Source organism: Anser brachyrhynchus, assembly GCF_964034855.1.
Source record: "Anser brachyrhynchus genome assembly, chromosome: 4".
Lineage (NCBI taxonomy): Eukaryota > Metazoa > Chordata > Aves > Anseriformes > Anatidae > Anser > Anser brachyrhynchus.
In genome coordinates, this window is record NC_137698.1 from 10,774,436 (window position 1) to 10,787,553 (window position 13,118).

The 13,118-nt window shown below is 36.0% G+C and overlaps 1 protein-coding gene across 10 annotated transcripts in view; it reads right to left on the reverse strand.

Annotated features, from left to right (window-relative positions):
- CCSER1 (coiled-coil serine rich protein 1) overlaps positions 1–13,118 on the reverse strand; it is a 735,108-nt gene that overhangs the window by 161,016 nt on the left and 560,974 nt on the right. For 2 of the 10 annotated variants that reach the window (XR_013950287.1, XR_013950288.1), the window contains one exon: positions 1–13,118. This exon is cut by the window's right edge and continues 30,194 nt beyond it. The exons of the other annotated variants lie outside the window; for them this stretch is intronic. The gene's annotated coding sequence lies outside the window, so the exon portion shown is untranslated. 10 annotated transcript variants of the gene reach the window in all.

Genomic DNA, 13,118 nt, shown 5'->3' on the forward strand with positions numbered 1-13,118 from the left:
GCCTGTCAAGATATGCATTAAAAGTGAAAATGTGTTTGGTTTATGATGTAGAAAATATTCTGTTAGAGAGATGTACTTTAAGTTGTGTGTGGTCAGACCTTCAACTCATAAAACAGTGTAGCTTTAGTGAGTGAAATGGGGCAATGTTGTGTTACAGTAGAGAAATATCTGCCTGATATATTTTAGGTATCTATACAATCCACTGTTGCTAAACAACAGAATAATGCTGGAGTATAAAAGCAATGTTGGTTTACAGAGCAATGTTAAGATGAACTTTATACAATCATTGAGCCTTATGGTATCCTATACAGCATGCAAGTATGTTTACATCTGGAAAGATTCATATTTAAAAAAAAATAATCACTCAATGTTTTACAGTTTTGGAACTGAAGTGTTTCCTTTTCTATTTTGAAAAGATATTTTGTTTCAAATATGTCATTTTAAGAAAAAAAAAAAAAACTTAAGAAACAGAAAGGTGATTTCATATTAAAAATGAAATATTAGTTACTTGTTTTGCCTTTTGTTCAAGCTCTAACTTCAGCACCTGCTATACAAACAGTAGTTTCACACTATTTCAGATCTTTCTCCTTGGTGTTCCAGCTCCTTGTGCAGAAAGAGCTAAGCTCCGAATTTATATGATAGGGACAGAAAGCATCAGGGATCTTAATGTGATTCAGAATTGTCATAGTAAAAGTAGACAAACAATTGTGTTTTTCCTAACACTCTGAATGGCAAGTGTAAAAGTTAATGGGAATACAAAAATCTTACATCTTACAGATAAAATAAAGCAATTAGTCCACGAAATATTACTTGCTTTCTGGCCTTCTGAAACGACTCTACAAATCATCAGAAAGTTTTTGTACAATAAACATCCTAAATGTAGCTTAAAATGAAACTGAAAACTTGGATGTCCACAAAAGTGCCAGAAATGCACTTTTATGAAGTTCCATTATTTCCTTTATTGCCCCTTCCAGATATGCACATGCTTATCTTCATCATAACTATCTTCTGCTAGCTGTCTTCTGCATAGGGGGCTTTCCAAGCCACCTCATTTCTGTGTGAGCTGTTAGGTTTTCTTGTTTCCTATTTCCTGAAAGTGAGAGTAAGAAGTAAGATTAAAGAAGATTCGTGAGCACTGGCACGATGTAGCCTTACATCTCCCAGTTTTGTCACCATCTTTGGTCCTGGGTTGGTTACCTATTTACCTCCTCAGAGTAAGAGGGCATCCACAGAGCATCTAACACATAAAAATATGAGTCATTTACCTCCTAACAGGACCCAATGATTTGAATCCAAACAGCAGTAGTCAGTTGTGAGAAGAACATAAAATGCATTTATTAATAAACTATTGAAATTTATTCTGTCAGGGGCAGAAAGCCACTCATCTGATTTTATAATGCTAGACAAGAAACATTTTCTAAGTTGCTAGGTTCTGAAAAATGTCTTCTGAAGTCACAGGGAAAGTACTTCACAGACAGAAGATATGTCAACTACATCTGCGCGCTCCTGGGAGATTACAAGAGTGCAGATAACACGTAAATAAATAAGAAACACTAACCACTAAAAAGGAATCAAACTAGTCTGAATAAGTCTACAGAAGCTGAATGCTCATTCCAGTACCATGCTTTGTGAGGTTGTGATTGCTGGAGAAACCCAACAGCCTTATATTAGCCTTGGGAAAATATTTTAAAGTGCCTTTCCTAGGGGAAACAGTATTTGGGGTTTGATGAAAACCATGAAACAAAACCTGTTATAACAGGCTAACTAGCTGGCTATTTTTTTTTCCAGGAAGCTTATTCCACCTGAAACTTATTCCTACATGAAACTTTCTCTGATATAATCCCATCTTCAACCATCAATTATACTTCTCATTTTAAACAGATGAATTTAACTATATACATTTTTCATTTGAGCTTTCTACATCTGCAATGATTTTAAAGGTCCCTTCAACTAAAAGTCTAGCTCTGCAAAATGGTAGAACTGCACCCATTCTAACTGGCACTGTATTTTCCAGATCACCTGCATTTAACTATTGCTTGACACGATTTTTCTGATTTTCTGTGGCACATCTGCATGGACTGAAATGGAATTTAGATTAGTTAATAACAGGTTACAATAGTACTTCATCAGGAATAGAGTTTATTTGAAAGAAGGAGGACATCAAAAGCTACTAATGTAATAATATGCTTAGCAGCTCACCCTCTTGGTGTCAAGACTGGTGGCAACTCAAACAATAATCAAGGGATAATGTACACAGACTCTTTCATCACAAACGCTGGATTAGTACATTGTTGCATTTCAAGAATTCTGTGTATTTTATTATTGTTTGAAAAACAACAGAAAAGAGAGTTGCTGAGAAATATGAAGCATATTTCACGAGCTGTAATGTGAGACAAAACATCAAAGAACTTCATTTCCAAAACTGAACTCAACTCTTAAGAGGAGAATTATTAATCTATATGGAATTCATCTTTTACTATTTCTGCAACATCGTGCTAGCAGATTTAAGGAAGGGCGAGGAATGACTATTGAAACTGGGAAAATGCATTCATTTTGAAGTCTAAATTTGGAAGAAGTTGAGCAAATAGGTGAGACCATGGAACAGCCTTTAAAAATTCTTACATGTAAATAAATACCTCATTTTACATGGCAAAGTTTGGACCAGCTCTTTAGGATACTATAGCATTAGGAACAGTATAACAGCACCCACAGAAAGTTGACTAACTGTCTGTAGTGAGATTTTACATTTACCATCACATGGCAAGCCTTCTAAGGAAGAAAAAGTGTGTGTGTGTGCATGACTGAAAACATTTTTGGTGCTGTCACAATAAGAACATTTGATTCGCAAAGAATTTTGTATGTGATCTAAGTGACAGGTTGAACTACCTTCTGGGGAAAAGGAAATCTAAGCTTTAAAAGCTTAATATTTGCTCGAACAGTGATAACATTAACAGGATGTGAGCTTTGATTCTGAAAACAGATTGTAACTGCTTCAAGAATAAACATCTTGGCTTCATCTCAAAATTCACCTGTCAGAGTCTGATAACATTTAGAGAAACACACATTGTATTCTATTAATTACATTCGTAATTTTTACTCTGTCAGAAGGCACCATGTACATGATAGGCTTTTAGTTTCTCCTAGAGTGGGACAGCTTGCTATGCATTTGACAACTGCAACAGGATGTTACTTATCTTCCTTTTTTTTCCCCTTCCTTTCCCTTGCATAGGTAAAAATAAATAAATAAATAAAAATAAAAAAAATAAATTGAGAGATTGTACCTCAATGCACCACTTGCAGAACAAACGACTATGTAATTTCATGTAGAAATTAACTGGAGAATTTGCATCCTGATGGGGCTTCCATTAGTGTTACATTTTTCTTCTGATTCCTTTCATAGGCCTGTTTGTGTCTGGTGGACTGTCAGCTGATAATATATTTTTAAAGCAATCCTCCAGTTTGGTTTCTTGCAAAAATATTCCTCTGCTCTTTGTTTATCATGCCTGTCTTATTTTCTTATAAGGTCTTCCATGTAAATGCACAACGATACTAAACCATAATGGGACTGCCTAAACTCATTTCCTCAGGTTAAATTGCATCCGCACAAGGTAGTTTTACAGGCAAAAGAAAATATGGAATGTCTTACTGACATACAGGCCACTGCTTTGACCTGCTAAAAAGGCATTTCCATATAATGACTACTACGGCAAAATATATTTGCTAAAAGAAGTAGGAAAAAAAATAAAAATCAGTGACTAAGTGATCTTCATTGTTTCAAGCGACTGTTTCTACCCACTCTTGGATAGAAGTACAAATACATGTAAAAGCCCTATTAGAAAATTAAAGGTTTTTGCTAGTTTTAGTTTTATTTATTTGCTACAGAAAAGTAAGGAATAATCCCTTAATAACTTGAAGAGGGTCTGAGAAAAATTAAAGCGTTGAGGAATTTCTTAAATAGATGCTTATTTTATTCTTGCATAGTATCTAAAGGTAAAAAAAAAAAAATCTTTCATGAAATTTGAACTCAATTTAACAGTGCAGTTCCTACTACAATCAGGGTTTAATTCTTAATTACTTTAGCAATAATTAAAGGAAATGAATAGCCAATATTATAAGAAATCTAAAGCCCTGGCAGGCAGGGGGAGAGGGTAAGTATAACCAGCAGTGCAGCAGAATCTGGAATTGCAGAATCTGGAATCACAGAATTGAGATTCTTTAAGTAGCAATTTGGATTTCTTTCTTTCTGAGGATTTCTTTGAATATGTATTTGTTTCTTTAACTAAAGCATCCATTAAGGTAATGAATAAATATATAGCTGGCCTGGGAAAACCAGAAGGTTTATGTATTAAACAAAAAAATTAAAATTAAAATTCACATAGGAAGTCCTAGAAAAAAACAAAGTGTTCCTAAATCGTACTACCACAACCGCTCCTAAATCCTAACTCCCAGAGGAAGTTACTTGGATTTAGCTGTAATATAAACTGATAACTTAAATTGCCTCAGCACTGGCTTATTCTCTTAAGTAATTACAGCAAACTGAAGCACCCTCTAGTGCTTCTCAAACGAGAAAATTTTTAGACTCAGTGATCCTATCCATATTCGATATAAAGTAAAACAGACTTGAATTGGAAATAATTCCTGAATATATTATTAATTTTATGGATGTCTCGTTTAGTAAATACAAACGTGTTCTACTGTCCTTCCTTTAAAAAAAAAAAAAAAGTGTTTAAAGGAGTACTAAGAGATAAGAGTACTTCTAGCTTGCCTGCATTTTGATGCCAAATAGTAGTAAATTTATAAGCACTGTAGAATATGCAGAACACTCACTACCTTTTTGGTATACACACACACACACACACACGAGAATCAAACACACACACAAACATAAGAATCAATCCTTTAGGCTGAAAAACAATACACAGGAATCTGTACCCACAGGACAGATGTAACAATGAAGGCTTCAAAAGGCTATATTTCAAAATATGTTTATCTATTTGCTCCATATAACTGTGAAAACAAACAAACAAACAAACAAAAACTTCTTAGCAGAACATAATGTTTAATTTCAAGCCTTCTACTTCATCTACGTTATTTACTAACGTATTACTTTGCCTCGTGAATTGTTTTGAATCTGTTTCAGAATGGCACTGGATTTTCAAGTCCTCTAACTTTTGCAGTTTCACTATAATCTCCTCATAAAATAAGTAGTAGAAAAATAGTTTGATCATCCTCAGGAGAAGGACAGTTGGGGGTAAAGAACAGAACTAATTGAGGTTATATGAGAAGCTGGCTTCTACCCAAGAATTCTACCAGCTGAACCACTGCATTAATTGATTGGCTTGAGTTCCTATTATATATTGTTTCAGAATTATACTGCCCTATTAGGTTCATAATCTAATATTCTAACTACACCTTACATTTTTGTACTGTCCTCAGCAGTGAATTCCAAGAACTAATTAGACAGTCAACTTGAATGCTTGTTCATATTTTTAATAACTTTTAACACATTTATTTTTGTTATTTTGCTGCTCTTAACTAAAAATCCCTTTTAATTCCTCCCTCCCTTCCAATTTGAAGAAACATGGTGGGAGGATGGCATATGACTGACATAAAAATATTTTGATAGTCTATGAATAATTCATTACTTCTTGGTCAATCAGGCAAAATTAGGTTTCCAAGCTAACTGTCATTAACTTTTGGGATTTTATTGGAAAAACACTCAGATTAGAAATGTGTTCAATTATGAGATGCAGACATGGTAATTCTTAGCTACACAACAATTTAATACACGTCTGTAAACAGTCACTGCAACTTTCTTGGATTGCATTTGCTGTAGTAACAGCTCACCAGCACACTTTTCCACTCCTCAAATAGATGCCTGTTAAATAATGTTTTAGTTCAGCATCTGGGCAGAAGTTAGATGCAATGTGTTAGTCTGTAAGGGCCACATGGTTACAAACGCATTTCCAAATGCTTGCTGACAATATGGCAAATGTCTCAAGTCTGTTAGCTACTTCTATCACAGAACATGAAGGCTCCTAACAGCAGTGGGAATATAAGGTAAATGAAAACTGTCAATTCAAAATGAATTTTTCTTTTATAAATTAAATGATGTATGAAGGAATGGATTGGTGCTTGTTGTGTTCTTCTACACTTAGTCAACAGCTATACATCTGAGTTCTGGGCTGGAGGCAGACTGAGAGCAGTACAACAGGGAAGAGGGAAAAAAAAGAAGGATAGGAAAAAAAGGAAAAAAAAAAAAGATGTATTTTCTCCTTGCCTTGTTGCAACAGTCAGTCTTCAAAATATACTGTTTGTAACTCTTTGCCTGCTAAGGTGCGCGCTGTCCATTGTTCCTAACAGAAGACGTGTACCAGAATAAAACCTGAGTTGAATACACATTGTGGCCTGAAACGCTAAAAACAACAGTGATAGACAATCCAGAGAATAAAGAAAAATACATCCTGTAGAAATCAGAGTCCTGGCAGAGTTAAAATCTTGATTTTCAAGATAGCAAATCTAAGCCCAATCAGCAGATCTGATGATCTGGTTCCAGCCACAACACTGTGTGACGGAGCAGCTCAGAAATCCTGAGGCGCATCAGTATGTTGCTTATGGTAGTAGCTTATAGTCTAGCAGTGTGAGCAAGGGGCAGTAAGGTATCGAGACCCCAAGAGTTTGCTCAGCACATTTTAACTGGAGTTACCACATCCACAAAACAGACCTTAAAAAAAGAATGATCCTACAAAGCAAATTCTACAAGAATAGAACAGGTATTTTGGTGAAAAGCCTTAGTGGTCAAATGAAAACTGAAGTTCCTATCTTTTTTTCCAAGACTGGCTGATATTTTGCTCATCCTAGCATGGTATTGCTTAGAATTAGAACATGCTGTCTTCTGTTAGGATGTCTATATAGTAAGGGGGAAGGAAAACACTTTGTTCTAAAATGAAGTAAGTCAGGCAGGTATGTACAGGAGTGACGCCTCAAGCATACAGATGGAAGGTTGGAAAATTAAGTAACAAAAAACATAAAACCAAGGACTTTGTTATGCTTTACTCATGTACCAGGTCCAAGCAGACAAGCCAAGAAATGAAGCATAGTTTGTTTTCTAATACAAATTCTACATAGAAATTCAGCACTCTGCAGCAGTCTCTTGCACTGTTGTGGCTTGTCTCTTTGCTAGTTTGAACTGCACTCTACTGCTAAGAGGAGAAAAGAAGCTGAAGCATTGGAGTAAATGCCAAAGACTAACTTAAAAATTAACAAATCAGCATTTGTAGCACTCTATAACAGCAAAGTGAATAATTCTATAAGGAACTCTCAGGAAAATATCAGTAAGAGGAATACAGCTCCTTGCAGGCTGGCACAGTTTGTGACCCCCAGGGTTAAGGAGGATACAAGTTACGGCACTGATGAGGGAAGAAATGAGTGGATTGGGCTAGGGGTGCTGCAGACTCTGAAATATGAAATCTCAAAAAATGAGAAAAATATGCTTGCTTGGATGTTGATCAAGAAACACAGCTGTTTGTTACAGACTTGAAAGGAAATAAGGCCAAAAGGCTAAAATTTTTTACCTTGTGCCATTTAGTCTGTATTTTGGGCTGAACTACTTTCAGGGGCCTTGAAAGGAAGAATACATCATGACTAGGACATACTTGGAAAACTTGAGGGAAGTCATCTCCGCAAGAGCTAAATACTTGGTTTCCACCTTGAAAATGCTGCAGAAGGCCACTCCTGCTGTCAGGAGTATGTGTGGAACAGACACTCAAAGGGATCTAAGGCAGCAGCTCATCTGCTCATCTGAGGACTCCCAGGACTCCACATTGTACAAAATGACTGAAGATAATTAGTTCATTAATCTCAGTTCAAAATGTCAAAAAAAAAAAAAAAGTTTACTGTGAGATTTAGAAAATGCACATTAAAAAACATCTAGCTATTTTTTTTTTTTTTTGACACTGGATCCTACTGCGCTTGGGTTTACTCAAAGCCATGCAACTTATCTTATTCATGACTTGCTTTGTGCAAATTCTTACCTAAGGTCAGGGCTAGCTTCTCACATAGACATAGCAGGTAGCAATCTAACAGGAAATGAAAACAGCAGGAGAGGAGCTACCCTAGACACCCTAAACCTGCACGGATCAGATACAAACTACCTGAACCACCTTGCAAGCTGAGTAACAGGCAGAGAGAGCTCTGCTGCCTGTTCTTTTTTATCCAGATGCTACAGCTGCCTTCACCCTTGCTACTCCTAGTAGAAATGGGCCATGACCCCCTTCACTTCAGTTACATCTTCTCAGTAAGAAAGTGATTTCAGTTCTAGTCCTAAGGAAGCAAACCCAGCTTTGTCTACATTGCTGGAAAGTCTTGAACCAGCTTTGACAATAACCATTTTCCCCCAAACCAAAAACTAAGTTGGTATCCTATTGCAGTTGTACACTGTCTACAGCTGAAGCTCTAGGAGCCTATTTTGATCTTCCTCTTGTGCTTTACCATTTTTTTAAAACAACGTATAACAGAAATGTAAAGGAGTGAAAATGATGTAAGAGAAGAAAAAATAACTTCAGTTCAAAATTCCAAGACATAATCGATTTGAAAATATTTTGTATGTCATTCTTCTTATAACATGGAGATGACACCAAGAGGCTGAACTACTTCATGGTTTTCTTCCTCCTTTCCGATCTGCAGTTGTGTTGGCATTACCACAAGGTCTATCCTATTTCAGCATCACACAGCATTTCCCCTAATCACTCTGTCCCACCTCCCACCAGTATTTCCATGGTGGGATACAGGGGTAAGGGAGCCTGAAGATGTGACTAGTCTATGTTAGTAGTTAAGACACAGGCAACCAGCCATCACAGGAACTGCTGGTAGGAAAAGAGCCCATGCAGACTACTGTTCGTCCACTGGTTGTCTCGCTTAAGCTGAGATGAAAAACCCTGCAAACATCTGGCTCTAAAATGTAATGTTATAGGAAACTTCTGCTACAAGACATATGCAGAGAGTAAACAAAGTAAGGAAACCAGTGCTAAGCCACAGGGACCATGTTTCCTCTGCAGTGTAAGTTGTGTTACCATTAATTAATAAATTATAATACTTGCCTCCTGTATGTCACCTCTCATCAGACATCATTTTCTGCATATGCATTATTCAAGCTCCACAACAAATTCAGACTCCAGAGTATTTAATTTTCAGTTTGTTTGCCATTGCAAACTGATTTGACCATTTCCACGACTAGTTTCTAATGACACTCTTATTTTGGTCGCAAATTTTATTTGTTTTATTGTGTGAGATCAGTGTAAATGAATGTAGAACTCTCTCATGCGTATTTGTGGGAAATGTTAATAGAATTCAAAGGGAAAAAAATCTCTTAAAGAAGTATGTCTTCAGCAGTAGACAACTCTAAAATTGCAGTATTGAAGATAAGAACCTGAAAACAAGAAACCTACAGCAGTTAACCATGGAGGTGGAGGTGGAAAAAAGAAACTTTCTACATATAAATGATGATAGAAACATTAAATTATAATAAAGTTAAAATAAAAGTCTAACGATTACTTATCCATAGCTAACATCAATGTAGTAACTTTTTCATGATCTTAAATAGACAAATATTTTTTACTTCACATAAAGAAAAATACCTTTGAAAAAACCTTTGAAAAAGCTTAATAATGTAACTGTGATAGGAATAGCTATTGCCAAAATTGTCCGTTTCTATTAGATAAGGTACAAAATATCCTAATGCAAAAGGATTTCTCATGCATAATGAGAAACAATGGGATTTTTTTTTTTTCCAGAAGTTTGGTTATGCCTCAAAAGCAGCACCCATGAGTATTAGAGTCAGAGTATTAGATGACTATATTCTGATATTTCAGTAGAAGAGAAAAATAACTAAATTTCAATTTTTTTTAACCTCATATTCTTACCATATGCATATAAATACTATTATATACTATCTACATAATACATTTAAATGCTGAATTAAACACTATGATTTAAATACTGAATTAAATACTATGATAGTCCTTCTTTTCTGAAAAAGAAAAAAAAATGAAAACAAGAGAATAAAATTTTTCTACTATGTTATATAAAAAGTAACAAGTAGTAAAAATAAATCACTGTGTTGAGAGAATATTCTGGATTGAGATGAGTATGTACATGTATAAAGTAAAAATGTACTGACTGAGGCACTTAATTATTCCTCTACATTCAGTTATAGAGTAATCACTTTTTATTGAGAGAATATTGTGGATTAAGATGAGTCTCTGTGTAAACATAAAAAGTCAAAATGTACTGACTTGGGCATTTAATGATTTCTATACATTCAGTTACAGAGATTAGTATTTTAATACTGACTTGGATATATCTGTTTTAATTTAGACTTAGAAATTTCAGTAAACCTCACAAATCTTTGTCAGCTGCTATACAAACTGATATAAAATGTACTGGACTGAGAAAACATGCTAGTATCCTGTTGATATTTTCCCCCTAAATTATGGTACTTACATGAAGAATGCATTATTAAAGGGAAGCCAATTTGAATGCTAGCTCCACTTGGAAAATATGTCAAAGTACTGACTATTTTTACATGGCTTCAAAGAAAAATAAATCAAATTTAAGTTAACTTCTCATGCTCTTATCTGATGATTTCCATGCATAACTAGAGGTATTCCCCACAGTGAGACAACCGTTGTGTGCAGAACTAAGTTCATACCAATTAGATGTCAATATTTTTAAAAATGACACCAACCAAAGAACAAAGAAAGCTATTACATTTCATGAGAAACTATATTCATCCCAAAGAAAATCTATTGGTTTCTATAGTATTAGGAACAGGCATTTGTTCTGGTAGTAGCAGAAAGAAGTAAACCACCAGAGAGTGCAAAACAGCACTCAAAACAAAACAGTTTAAGCAAATTTAAGCAAGCCTGAAACATACATCTCTGGTTGACGTAGGTATGTCAAGTCTTGACATGTCTTGAGGTTTAACAAGAGCAAGTGTTGGATCCTGCACCTGGGAAGGGACAACCCTGGTTATACATACAGATAGGGGAATGAGATGCAGGAGAGCAGACCCTCAGAAAGGGATCTGGGGTTTTTGATCAACAGCAAGCTGAACACGAGCCAGCAGTGTGCCCTGGCAGCCAGGAGGGCCAACCGTACCCTGGGGTGCATCAAGTACGGCACTGCTGGTTGGTCAAGGGAGGTGATTGTCCCCTCTGCTCTGTGCTGGTGTAGCCTCACCTCGAGCACTGTGTGCAGTTCTGGGCACCACAGTGTAAGAAAGATATTAAACTGTTAGAGAGTGTCCAAAGGAAGGCAACAAAGATGGTAAAGGGTCTAGAGGGGAAGCCATATGAGGAGTGGCTGAAGTCACTTGTATAGTTCAGACTAGAGCAGAGCAGGCTGAGGTGAGGCCTCATGGCAGCCTACAGTTCCCTCATGAGGGGAGCAGGGAGGCACATGCTGATCTTTTCTCTCTGGTGACCAGCGATAGGAACTGAGGGAACGGCTTAATGCTCCAACAGGGGATGTTCAGGCTGGGTGTTAGGAAAAGGTTCTTCACCAAGAGGGTGTTCGGGCACTGGAACAGGCTTCCCAGGGAAGCGGTCACGGCACCGAGCCTCCTTCAAGAAGTGTTTGGACAATGCTCTCATGACAAGTGATCTGATTTTTATTTATTTTGGGGGGGTTGATTTTTATTTATTTTCCTATGATTGTGTGATATGATCAACATGAAGGCTATGCTTGCTTTTATCAGAGATCTATTGGAATCTGATGCTACAAAGAATGAAATATCTAAAGACAAAATTTAAGATACTATCATGGTAACCCGTCAATGAACTATTCAGTACCCATGGAAAAATAAAACAGAAGCTTGGTAAAAGGTGGTGGCAGATATAAAGCAAAAATGATACAAAGACCTCAGAATTTATGAAGGGCTTTCACATTTACAGAGGTTTTCAGGGAGAAGGGGTGGTTTACACTATGAAACAGGTAGAAGGCAGTGCCAGTCTGCAGTTATTTGTAAGTCTCCAGGATACAAAAGTACAACTACACTAAAGAAATTCTTCTGTTAACCCCAACTTCTTGCTGTGTGAAGAACAGAACTGAAATAAAACTCAGTATCCATACCAAAATGGGATGGAAAATAGAGATACTGGTTTTAGGGCTTAAAGTACTAAGGTGAAAGCCTTTCACATTTCTAGGAAGGACACTATTCAACCAGCTCACAGACAATATGAAGACATAGAGAAGCCTTTCTTACTCCCAAAGTACCTGTATAATTATTATTTTTGTCTTAGAAAGCAGAACATCACATTGCTTAGGACTGTAATTTAGCATAGTTCACCAGCGTTCTTAAAATTACATTACACATAGATATATAGAAACACATGTGTACATATTTTTCTAGACCAGGACAATACACTTAAATGAAAAATTGAGACAGAGAAGAAGCTGAGATAATGATTACATAGGTCAATTTTGATAGTGAGTTCTGCATTTTTTGTATCACAACAAATGCTATTAAAACATTTTTATTTGCATAGTAAAAAATAATAATAATCAAGAAGCAACAAGCATATAACAATGCAGCTCACTAATTTGTTGCTAAGGGAAAAAAGTCTTAGCCAAAGGGGAGAAAAAATAGCTTAAGAACCTGACAAGAGACATGAGACTGTAAATCATCCATTTAAAAACAGCTCTGATTGACACCATTGGCTAGATTTTCCTTTTTGCCACACAATGCCTTCTCCTACAACACTATTTACAAAATCGTGGCTGAGGCATTATATGGGAAAGTCTGCTAATGACTAATTAAAGGGATAGCTTGTCAGAGATATCTCAATGACGGTTTGACCTGCCTCCCCCATTTTTATTCTTCCCCCAAACAAGTTGCTGTTTTCTGATTTGTGTCATAACCATCATATCATTTAAATATAATTATATATGAGAGAAAATAATCTTTCCACAGCACGCATAAAGAAAGCATAAATATTAAAAAAGCAGATGATTGCAAATGACTTGAAACAGCAAGTGATTAAGCTTAATGCTTGTAATTTAAAAGGCACAGGCAAAGCACACACACTTAGACACTTACAGAGCTCTCTTGAGCAAGTACA